We start from the raw sequence: 10,893 nt of genomic DNA, 5'->3' as shown, positions 1-10,893 counted from the left end.
TGGCTTCGCCATCTGTGAGAAAACAGTATGAGTTAGGTGATTTCCAAAGTCTCTTCTAGTCTACAATTCTACAAGTCTGTTTTCTAAAAGGTGGGTGGTAATACTTGAGAATAGAAACCCAGATAGATATTTGACCAAATGCTCCCAGTCATCCTTACTAATAATATAGTAAAATGGAAGCTTGCAGGTTGTAGGTGGAGACTGGTCACAGCAGGTTGATTAATGATACCTAAGGAGCACTGATAAGTAGATCAATAACAACTGGGAAAGGAGGTCTCTAGTGACATGCTACAGGGCTCTTTTAAAATCAACAATTTGGATGAACACACAGAAAGGAAGCTGAGAAAATACAGATCTTTCTCCACTTACAGTGGGGTTACATCCCCATGGTAAAGTTGAAATCACTGTGAGCTGAAAATGCACTTAACACACCTAACCTAACGAACATCGTAGCTTAGCCTAGCCTGTCTTAAAGTGCTCGGAACACTTATATTAACCTACAGCTTGGCAAAATCATCTAAAACAAAGACTTTTATAATGAAGTGTTGAATAACTCATGTCATTTACTGAAGACTATAGTGAAAGTGAAAAACAGAATGGTTGTCTGGGTACAGAATGGTTGTAAGTGTATAACCGTTGTTTACCCTCGTGATTGCTGGCTGACTGGGAGCTGTGCTCACTGCCTACTGCCCAGCAACACGAGAGAGGATTGTACCATATATCACCAGCCAGGGAAAGATCGAACTTCAAAATTTAAAGTATGTTTCCACTGAATACATACTGCTTTTGCGCCATCGTAACGTCAAAAAATTGTAAGTTAAACCATTGTGAGTCAGGGACGGTCTGTATATGGAAAACACAAATCTGGGAGGGCTGGTTTATAGATGGATGAGGGACTCATGGTTCAAAATAGTCTTTATTAAGCAAGAAGTTGGGACAAAAACAGCAAAGGAGAATGAACCAAGATGAATGCAGGTCCTGCAAAACTCAAGGGCTGGGGCACTTGTTTTGGCAATAGGCCTTAGCGACAGGCTGTGCAAGAGTTCCCTGGGCATTTCTGTTGACCACAGGTTCTCATGGAGCCAATGCCGGGTCATGGCTGCTGAAATCCACAGCATCTGATGCCGCACCAAGCAGTCACACAGAGGATCCTAGGAGGGGACACCAAGGGACTGCCCATCCTGAAGGTCAGGCCATACCTGGGATCTCTTGTACCATTTAGGGGACCACTGATGCTTTGGAACAGGGGTCAGAAAACTTCTTCTGTAAAGGGACAGGTAGTAAATGTTTTAAGCTTTGTGGACCATACAGTGTCTGTCTTGACTATTCAACTTGGCCTTTGTAGCACAAAAGCAGCCATAGACAATAATAAATGAGTCAGTGTGTCTGTGTCCTAATAAAACTTTATTTACAAAACAGGTGGTGGGCCAGATTTGGCCCTTCGGCTGTAGTTTGCAATCCCTGCTTTAGAAAGAGGCAGACATAAGCGACTGGAGTGGTGAGGGTCCTGGAGGTTGGGGCATATGTGGATTGGTCAAAGAAGGAGTGGAATTCACTATGGAGCGTCAGGTGTGCCCACTCAGTGGTCTCAGAAGGAAAACCATAATGGGGGGAAGTCACAAAGAGGCTTAATTACATTCATGCCAATAAGGACACCATAAACCAACAAAGAGATGATTCTGTATCATCGGAGGTGTGCAAGCAGAGGCTGGGGGATGGGGGAATTGGGCTGGGTGCTCATTAATCCCCAGTCCTGCTCTGGAGTGAAAAGGTTTTCTACCTCTCATGACGGCCCTGTCTTCCCATCCTTCCCAGTGCTCAGTGCTGAGCTGGTACATCCTGCCCACATAGTGAGGCATGAATAACACATTGGAGGTGGAGCCACAGTCCCTTTGATCATGAAGCTCCAGGAGTCGGGGAGACATTTGTAGGGCTGGCTTGATAGGAGACTTGCAGTGAGCCCTGTGGAGGATGGCGAGCGGATACAACCCCCTTCCCTTATGGGTGATAGAAAGCTGCCTCCTACAATGGGGGGCCTGGCCCAGGACTGAGCATTCAGAGCTCCCCACATGACCGAAATGGTGGGAAGGAGTTGGATGAGTTAATTTCTCTGGTCCGCCTCAGCATAGGTGTCGTGGGGCCAGCAGGTGGAAGCATAAACCCCACTCATTGCTTTTGGCTGACCACTGGACGGAGGCTTGCTAGTAGAAGTGGGGCCTCCAGGATCCCCTCACCTCAGCTCTGTAAGGTCACGACCGAGCTTGACCAGGTCTGACATTCAATTTTGCAGTAAACCTATGGAACGGCAGGCCGGCCATGAGGTTTTGGTTACTAGTAACAGAAACCACAACTCACCTGACTACATAGAAGCATAGAAGCAAGTGACTCAGCACCAAGGGTATGAGACCCAAGTCCAGGTGAGTGAGGTGCCTGCTCAGGTAAAAGAACCCGCAATTCCAAATGGCTTAAACAGTGAAGAAATGCATCCATTATCTTAGCAACAATCTTCAGTAACATGGGACTCCGCCTCCCTGGCCACAGCTGATTGGACCAGGAGAAAGCACCAGACTCAGAGCAGCCAATCAGTGGCCTGGCCAGCAGCCCGTGGGATGGTCTGGAGGGGGAGTTCTGTGCCATCAGGGTGCCAGCAATTAAGATGTCCAGGCTGGACGCCTTGGAAATTTGATCCAGAGAGTTGGAGAGAGTGGGACAAGCCTTAGAGGGATCTGAAGACGAAAATCCCACCCAAGGTAGTGAGTAGCGGAGCATCAGCCACAAGGATACGGAAACCAGGAGAAAACAAGGCCAAGTGGCTCAGCATGGAGGTCATGCCCAGCGACTGGGCTGGCTGAGTTACTATCTTTGCTGCTCCCACAATATCTTTATACATGATCTCCCACCAACCCCTCACCATCATCTGAAAGGTTCTGAGGAGTGCAGTGAACCCCCTGGAATTCTAAGCCTCTTGTAGGAGTATGATGGGCATAGGCAGACCTGAACCCTGGGTCAGGTTCTCAATCCCCAGGGTCCCCCAGGAGAAATGAGGGGGTGCTGGGAATGGCATCCAGGTCTCTGGCTCCCTGAACCTCCCAATGCCATCTCTAGGACAGGAGCCTCCTCTGGGCCTGAGAGAGCGAGCGCTGGTCAGCCAAGGCCAGGAAACTCAGCCAACGGTGGTGCCCGGCAGGTGTGGGCAGTTGGCATTGCCCTCCACCCTGGCTTCAACCAGGAAGGTCGGTGTGGGGTGCAGGCAGTGGGAGGGGAAGTGGGGACAGGGTCTTCAGAGCATGGACATGTGCTGCCTGTGCCCCTCTGTGTCCCCCTGCCCCTTCATTTCATTAGCAGCCCCTGGTGTTTCTTAGACAATGGAGACCATCCAGACACCACAGTGGCTGAGAGTGCAGTCACTGGCATCCAGCCCAACTCCTGAGTCTGCCAGTTACTGGGCAAGTCACCCAACATCCCTGGGCCTCCACTTGCCCATCTGTGAAATGGGGATGATGGTAGTACCTACCACATAGTGGTGAGAGGGTTAAATGAATTCACATGTGTAAAACACTTGGAACAGTGCCTGGTGCGTAGTATGTGCTCAATAAGCACCAACTACTGTTCCTAAGGGCAAGGGCTCAGGGAAGGGAGCGGGAAGGAGGACCTAGAGAAAGGAGAAAAGAACATAGAAACATCAAAAGAGGGAGAAGGGAATGAAAATGGCAGAGGAAATGTGGGGTCCGCTTGGGTACTGGCCCTACCCTCGCCCAGGACCTGCTCAGGGCTCACTTTCTTGTTCTTCCCTCCCCCATATGCTCTCCCCGGAATTCTGAGGAATTCTGCTTCCACCCCCCAGCAGTTGCCATGGTGATGGAAACCTGGACCCAGTGGAAAGTTCTCTGTGCTTGGCAACGAGACTGCAGCACCCTGCCTCCTGCCTGCCTGTGCGTGGGCGGCCAGCTACGACTGCTGCCAGATTCAGGGCCAGCACGGCCGCTCCCTCTCCATGGAGACCAGCCCTTCCCCCATAGAATCTAGGATGGGAGCCCTGGCATGACTGGCACCAAGCGCCCTCAGGGAACATCTAGCCTGTCCCACTTTATAGGTGGGACATTGGGCCTGGGAGGTGACGTGGGTGACACAGAGCACCTGACACCCCTGTATTCTCTCTTCTGGGCTCAGCTGTGAATTCTGCAGGCATGGGGTACCCGAGGACATCACAGCATTGGCTACAAGGCAGGGCAGGCCAGTCCCAGAGAACTGGACAGCTGCGGAGAGCCAGGGGGACACAGGAAAACAATGGGACTCTGGGGAGGGCACCACGGTCCCCTTCCCATGTCACAGTTGTCAGTGGGGTTTGCTGGGGTGCTGAGTTTGCTTTCCTCCAGTCAGGCCTACTTTTAGCCAAAGTGAGGTCATAAAGCCAGCCTTTAGCAGCTCCCATCTGGCCTTTCCTGACAGGGTCCCACTGCCCAGTCTCAGCTCCTTCCTCCACCCCTTCCCTTCCCCCCAGACTGAGCCTTGGTTCCCAGAAGGAGACCAACTATTTCCTTCAGGTGTTGGTAGGTCCTGGCTTCTCCTCCTTCTCACCTACTCAGCTTCTTCTGTGTGATGTTTCTTCTATGGATCCCATATTTTCAAAACGTTGTCCCTTGAGCAAAACATCTTTATTGAGTGGCTATGCTCACACAGCTCATTTTTCTTTTTTTCACAGCTCATTTTTGATCATCAAAATCCTTTACACCCCAGGTTTGACTGCTCCAGAGGCAGAGACACGGGACTTGTGTGGCTGTATGGGGGATACATGGGACAGTTCCAAGAAGTGAAAACTGACGCTAGCTCAGGACTCATGGTCCCCACACCTTAGAACCCTGCAGGTGACAGTTCGCAGGTTGGCGACAATGGGATTTCTCCCAAGTCCCACAAACCACCAGTGGGTAGGATGTGGGTTGTCTTGGGAGCTGTGGCTACTGGCCAGACGGAGGCCAGGATGGGCCATATCACGCCTACCCGCATTTCCTGTGAGTCTGGAGTGTCCAGGCGTTTGGGGTTTATGAAAGACTCTTGCGGTTGCTGCCGAGAATCCAGCTCTTGCCAAGAAGGGGTCTCCCACCCTGTTTCTGATAATATGACTTGGACAACAAAACAACTTACTAGAAGCAAAGGGCTTTCCTCATGGGATCTTAGTGACCCTGGAAGCTGTTACCCAAAGACTAGAGACTAAGCCCATGAGTCCTAATTTTCCATGGAAGCTAGGATTTGGAAAATTCCCTTAGAGATAGATGTAGCCCAGTGTCTTCATTACCCAGCAGTGTGAACTGCAGTCTAGAGGGGGGAGTGATGGCATAGGCAGGGGATGGGTACCAGATCCAGAGCCAAGGCGTAGGGGCTCAAGAGCCACCTCTGTCACTCCTGAGCTAAGTGATTACAGAAGAATTGCATCACTTCTCTAAGCTTCAGGCTTCCCATCTATAAAATGTGGCCACTGTTCATTCCTTCACCAGGTCATGTGTTCCACAGAGGAAGAACCATGTCAATCTCTTGTTTCTCTTCCACATTCCTACTACAGAGAGCCTGGCATAGTAGTCCTGGTGAAATCAAAGGGTAGGAACAAACCATGAGGGCATTCCTTCCTTAGACCATCCACCTCTCATTCATTTCATTAATTCATTTGTTTGTTCAACCAAAATTTATTGTCATCACTTATGTGTTGGGGGCACAGCAGTGTGGTAGACAGACAAGCTTATCATTAACTCATGGGGTCAGGTAGGTGATTCCCCACACACTGGGATGTGGGAGGTACAGAACATAGAGGAGACCACCACCTTTAGTTTTGCAGAACCTGAGAAGCCTTCCTGAGGAGGTGACAACTCAGCCAAGACCTCAAAGATAAGAAGGTTTAATACAAGCAAAAGAAGTAGGATTAGAGTTCTAGGAAAGATAAGTATAAACTGGAGGGGGAGAGGTCCTCTGGGGCCACACAATTCCCCTTCCCCCCCCTCTACTTCCCAAAGAAACAACCTCACTCTGAGCAGAGACCAGAGAGGTAGTTCAGGACCACGGAGAGCACCGTAGGGACTTCCCCACCATTTTGACCTTGCTAATTCGAAGGTGCACCACTTGGGCTAAGACCTGAGGAGAAGGGCGGGTCTGTGGTGGTTTGGGAACCACCGGGTTAGAAAAAGAGGTAGGAGAGTCTGGGGACCTGACTGAAGTCCAGGGTACCAACTGTCACCTCTCCAGCTGGGTGATGGCTGCAGTCACCAGACCCAAGAGGAGCCTGGTGAGCAACCCCTAGGCATGGGAGCCCAGGAGCCCTGCTGGCCACAAAGAAAACAGCAGGATGATTGAGACAAGTGGTTCTCAAACTGTTTAGAGTCAGAAATCCCTTTGAGAATCTGCTAAATAATAAAGAATAAATTTAAAAACATAGCATGATAAATAAGTAAATCATATAGCATGTCAGAAGGTGATATATGCTGTGGGAAAAACAACCCTCCCTCCCCAATTAAAAAAACAACAAACAGACCCAAGTGAACTGAATATTTTGGTATAATTTAGGAGGTTTTTTTTCTTTCTAGCATTCTAAAGTCACCTCTTTATTATTTATTTATTTATTTTTATTGAAGTGTAACTGATTTACAATATTATATTAGTTTCAGGTGTACAATATAGTGATTCCATGTCCTTGTAGATTACACCCCATTTAAAGTTACTATGAAATATTGGCTACATTCCCTATGCTGTATACTATATCCTTGTAGCTTATTTATTTTATACATAATAGTTTGTAACTCTTAATCACCTACCCTTATCTTGTTCCTTCCTCCTTCCCTCTCTCCACGGGTAACCACTAGCTTATTCTCTGTATCTGTGATTTTTAGCATGCCCGAGCCCTCCATGGACACAGTTAAGAACCAGTCCCCCTCCAGGGTATAACCCACTCTGCATGAGTGTAAGGGAGGGGGAGGGAGGATAGGTGGCAAGAGAAGCTGGCTGAGTCTGCCTGGATCCCCAGGAAGGTACTGGGGGCCCCATGCTCCCTGACCAGCTGCTAGGGGCATCCCCAGGCTCCTGGATCCTGACTTACTTGCAGTCCCATCTCTCCATCATCATATTTATTGATTGAGCATCTATGTTGGATCAGCCACTGTTCTAGGTGTTTAGAAGATATCAGAAAAAGTAAAGCCAATGCCCCCAGGGAGCTTATACTCTAGTGGATGAATACAGATTGTAGATAATCAAATAACTGAAAATTATATAGTATATTCAAAGTGGTAAGTGCTGTGCAAAGAAAGGAAGAAACCCGGTAGGTTAAGAGGGATTGGGGGCACCCAGGATGGGCTGGGTGGGGGAGGGGCAGTTGCAATTTTAAATATGGAGGAAAGAGTGGGTCTCACTGTGGAAGTCACCCCTGAGCAAAGACTTGAAGAGGGTGAGGGCCGTGGCCATGCAAACACAGAGGGGAAGAGGTCCAGACCAAGGAAACAGCCACTGCAGAAGCTGCGAGAAGGGGACTGTGCCTGGTGTATTGGAGGGATGGCAAGGACCAGTCAGGGAGTAGGGGAGGGGGCAGCAGGGGACCAGATCGTGGGGAGGCTTCACCAGGCTGGTAGCCAGAGCAGTGGAGGAAACAGGTCAGATTCTGGATAGAGTCTGAAGGTAGAACCAACAGGATTTGCCGAAGGATCAAATGTGGGATGGAAGACAGAGAGAGAGGACTCAAGGATGACTCTGAAATTTTGACCTGAGCACCTGGAAAGATGGAGTTGCTGTCCACTGAGTTGAGGAAGCTGTGGAGGGGGCAGGAGGGGACAGAACGAGAGCTCAGTTTCAGCTGTGTTCTTTTCGAGATGTTCATTGAACATCTCGGTGGAGACACTGAGGAGGCATTTGAAATATGAGCTGGATTTCACAGCCCAGAGTGGCTCGAATGGCTGCCTGAGCCCAAGCGCCCATCAGAGCTGGCGCGTTCCCTCACGCATCTCCCATCACTGCTTGCACGTCCCCAGGGATGGGTGCTCACTGGCTGCTGAGGCGGCCCCTGTCTGTCTGAACAGTCCTGACTGAGAGAAGTTCTTCCTGCACTGAGCAGACTTCTGTACCAGGGCTCTAAGGACCGCAGAAAGAAACGCAGATGAGAGACACTGGGTCGCCGCCTCCGGTGTAAGAGAGTGACATGTAGAGGAGATATATGGGTTCCTGACACCTTCCCAGGGTCTGGCTGCAATCCTTTATGAGACTGGGTTTCCCCAAGATGCCTGGAGCTTCCCCACAGATGTTCCCTTTCTCTTAAGCTGGCTGCAGCGGGCTCTGCCCCTGCCACCTAGACCCCTGCCCCGCCAAGCCCAGGACTGACAGAGGGGCTGTGAGGGTTGGGTGAGAGAATGTGTTGAATGCTTGTCCCTGTGCCTGGTGAGGAGCAGGTGCTAGACACAATGAGATAATCACCTGTGACAGGATAATCACCTGTGCTCCAGAAGCATCCAGAAAGGCAGTGGTCAGGAGCCTTGAGTGAAGTCCTGAGAGGTGGGTAGGAGTTAACCAGATGAAGGGAGGGAGGAAGGGGTTCCCTGTCCTCAGGACATCTCTTCTCCATACTGAGCAGCCCAGCTCCTGCCACGGCCACGCACCCTCCCCCATGGCTAGTGTGGTCCTGCCCCTTACTGGCCGTGCCCAGCACAGAGCTGTGAGAGAGAACATAGGACTGTGTAAAGAAAGTTCACAGGCTAGAGCCAGATATTCAAATTCAGACCCTTTGCTTACTAGCTGTGTGACCTTAGACGACTTAACCCTTCTGTGCTTCTGTTTCTACTGCAGACAAGGGGATAGTAAGAGAACCTACTTTGTAGACTTTTGTGACAACAAAATGGGATAATGCCTGGAAAGAGTCTAGACATGGCGAGCGCTCAAGAAACGTGAGCCTCTGTCATCACAGATGGAGCCGGACGTTGTTCTGGTCTCTGCCTCCACTCCGTCCAGCCACCCCTGGTCTGCCACGGTTCACAAGGCTTGCTCCAGCGCGTGAGCTCAGGAGACCCCATTTTACAAAGAATGAAATGAAGGTGACTCTGAGTGGCCAAATGACATTTCTTAGACCCTAGAGCTGGTTCAGGGCAAACTCAGCCCAGGGTCTGGCTCAGGAGAGAGGCAGTTACCGAGGGACCCAAGTGAAGGTGTGGTGGGAACTCAGGGCTGCAGCAGGAAGCAGAGGAGACAGGCAGGGCTGAGGGGAGAGAGAGGCAGTTTCCAGCAGGAAGAGGGAGAGGAAACCCAGCAGTCTCCCCAGGGGCAGAGGAAGGTCTGACCCCAGACACCTGGCCGTTCTGTTAGGTCCCCACAGACCCCTCTTGCTTCGACTCTGGGTCCTGGGCTGCAGCAGAAAAGTCATTTGCTGAGTCACCCAGCAGCTGGGACAGCCCCAGAACTTCCTCAGGCTTCCTGCAGAGCTGGGCTGCCTGAATCAGCTCATCCCATTCAGTTCCATGCCCCTGCCCAGCGTCACCTCTGAGCCTCGGCCTCTGCTCCAGCCTGGCCACTAGCTGATGGTGTATCCTTGGGCAGGTTGCTTACCTCTTAGACCTACAAACTGTCCAGTGGGGGTTCCCATCACCAGAATGCAGCCCCCAGGAAGCCAGGGACTTTGATGGTCTGTTCGCTATGTATCCCAGGACCTACAGTGCAGTCAGGTAGATGGTGCTTAGAGAGCATTTGTCAAGTAAGTAAATGAATGTATGAATGAATGCCCAGCTTTGGTCTGACGGCAGTAGTGGAAACCAGATAATAGGCTGCAAAGTTCAACTTGGTCCCGTCTCCAGATCTGTGCACACACTGGAAACTGGACCCCTCCTTCAGGATGCTTCCAGGCCTCAGACTCCTTGTAACTGAACCCCTTCATTGCCTGCCCCCCGACCCCAGCTTCTGCTCAACATCGTCGCCCCTGACCACCGCCTAGGAGTCCCCTCAGAATCATCACCCTCATCTCCTGTCCATCACCTGCTCCCTCTACATACTTAATAATCTCAACTCTGCCCACTGTCTCCATTTGAACTTCATCACCTTAGCTGGGCCACACCCTTTCCCCTCCTACCTTCCAGAGTCACCTCCCAGCTGGCCCCTCTCCAGTCACACCTCTCCACCACACACACCACCCCATCCTCCCCACTGCAGCCAGATGGGTCCTTCTCCTCCAGGACAGAGTCCAAATTCCTCAGCAGGCCCGGCATGGCCCTTGGAAGCTGGACCTCTGCTTATCTTTCCAGAACTCCTGCCTCTCCACGCCCCTCTCCTCTTACTGTACGACACTCTCCTTATGATTCAGGAACCGCCTTGCTCTCTCCACACCTCTGTGCCTTTGCTCATTCCATTCTTTTGGCCTGGAATGTGCAAAGGCCTCCCTTGTCCGCATGATAAGCAATCATCCCTCACATCCCTCAATGTCCAGGGAAACCCATCCTGACCGCCCAGAGTTGTACAACTTTTGTGAATACATCTATTATATTACATTTCTCATGTTGTACCTTAAGTATTGGATGTCTCTCTCCCTTAGGACGTATTTGTATAATAGGCTCATGGTTTATTTAGGTTGAACATGAATACAAATGTGAATATTTAAATATAAGCAGTATCCAGCTCAAGTAGGTGTTCATAACTGTGTGAATAATGGAGGTATTGTTAGATAGCAAGGATGGGAAGACAAATGGAAAAATGAAAGAAAGAATGATTGGATAGATGAATGGATGGAAGTAAGGAAAAAGGAAAGATAGATGGATGGATATGTTGAAGGAACAAGGATGGAAGGAAGGAGGGACAGCTCAATGGAAGGAAAGAAGGATAGATATTGAATGGCAGGATGTAATGATAAAGGATGGATGAATAAATGGATGGATAGATGGGTGGCTGGAT

The sequence above is a fragment of the Lagenorhynchus albirostris genome, chromosome 1 (assembly GCF_949774975.1).
Source record: "Lagenorhynchus albirostris chromosome 1, mLagAlb1.1, whole genome shotgun sequence".
NCBI classification, from domain to species: Eukaryota; Metazoa; Chordata; class Mammalia; order Artiodactyla; family Delphinidae; genus Lagenorhynchus; species Lagenorhynchus albirostris.
The sequence above is the reverse complement of the archived record's forward strand: the minus strand, read 5'-3'. Positions refer to the sequence as shown.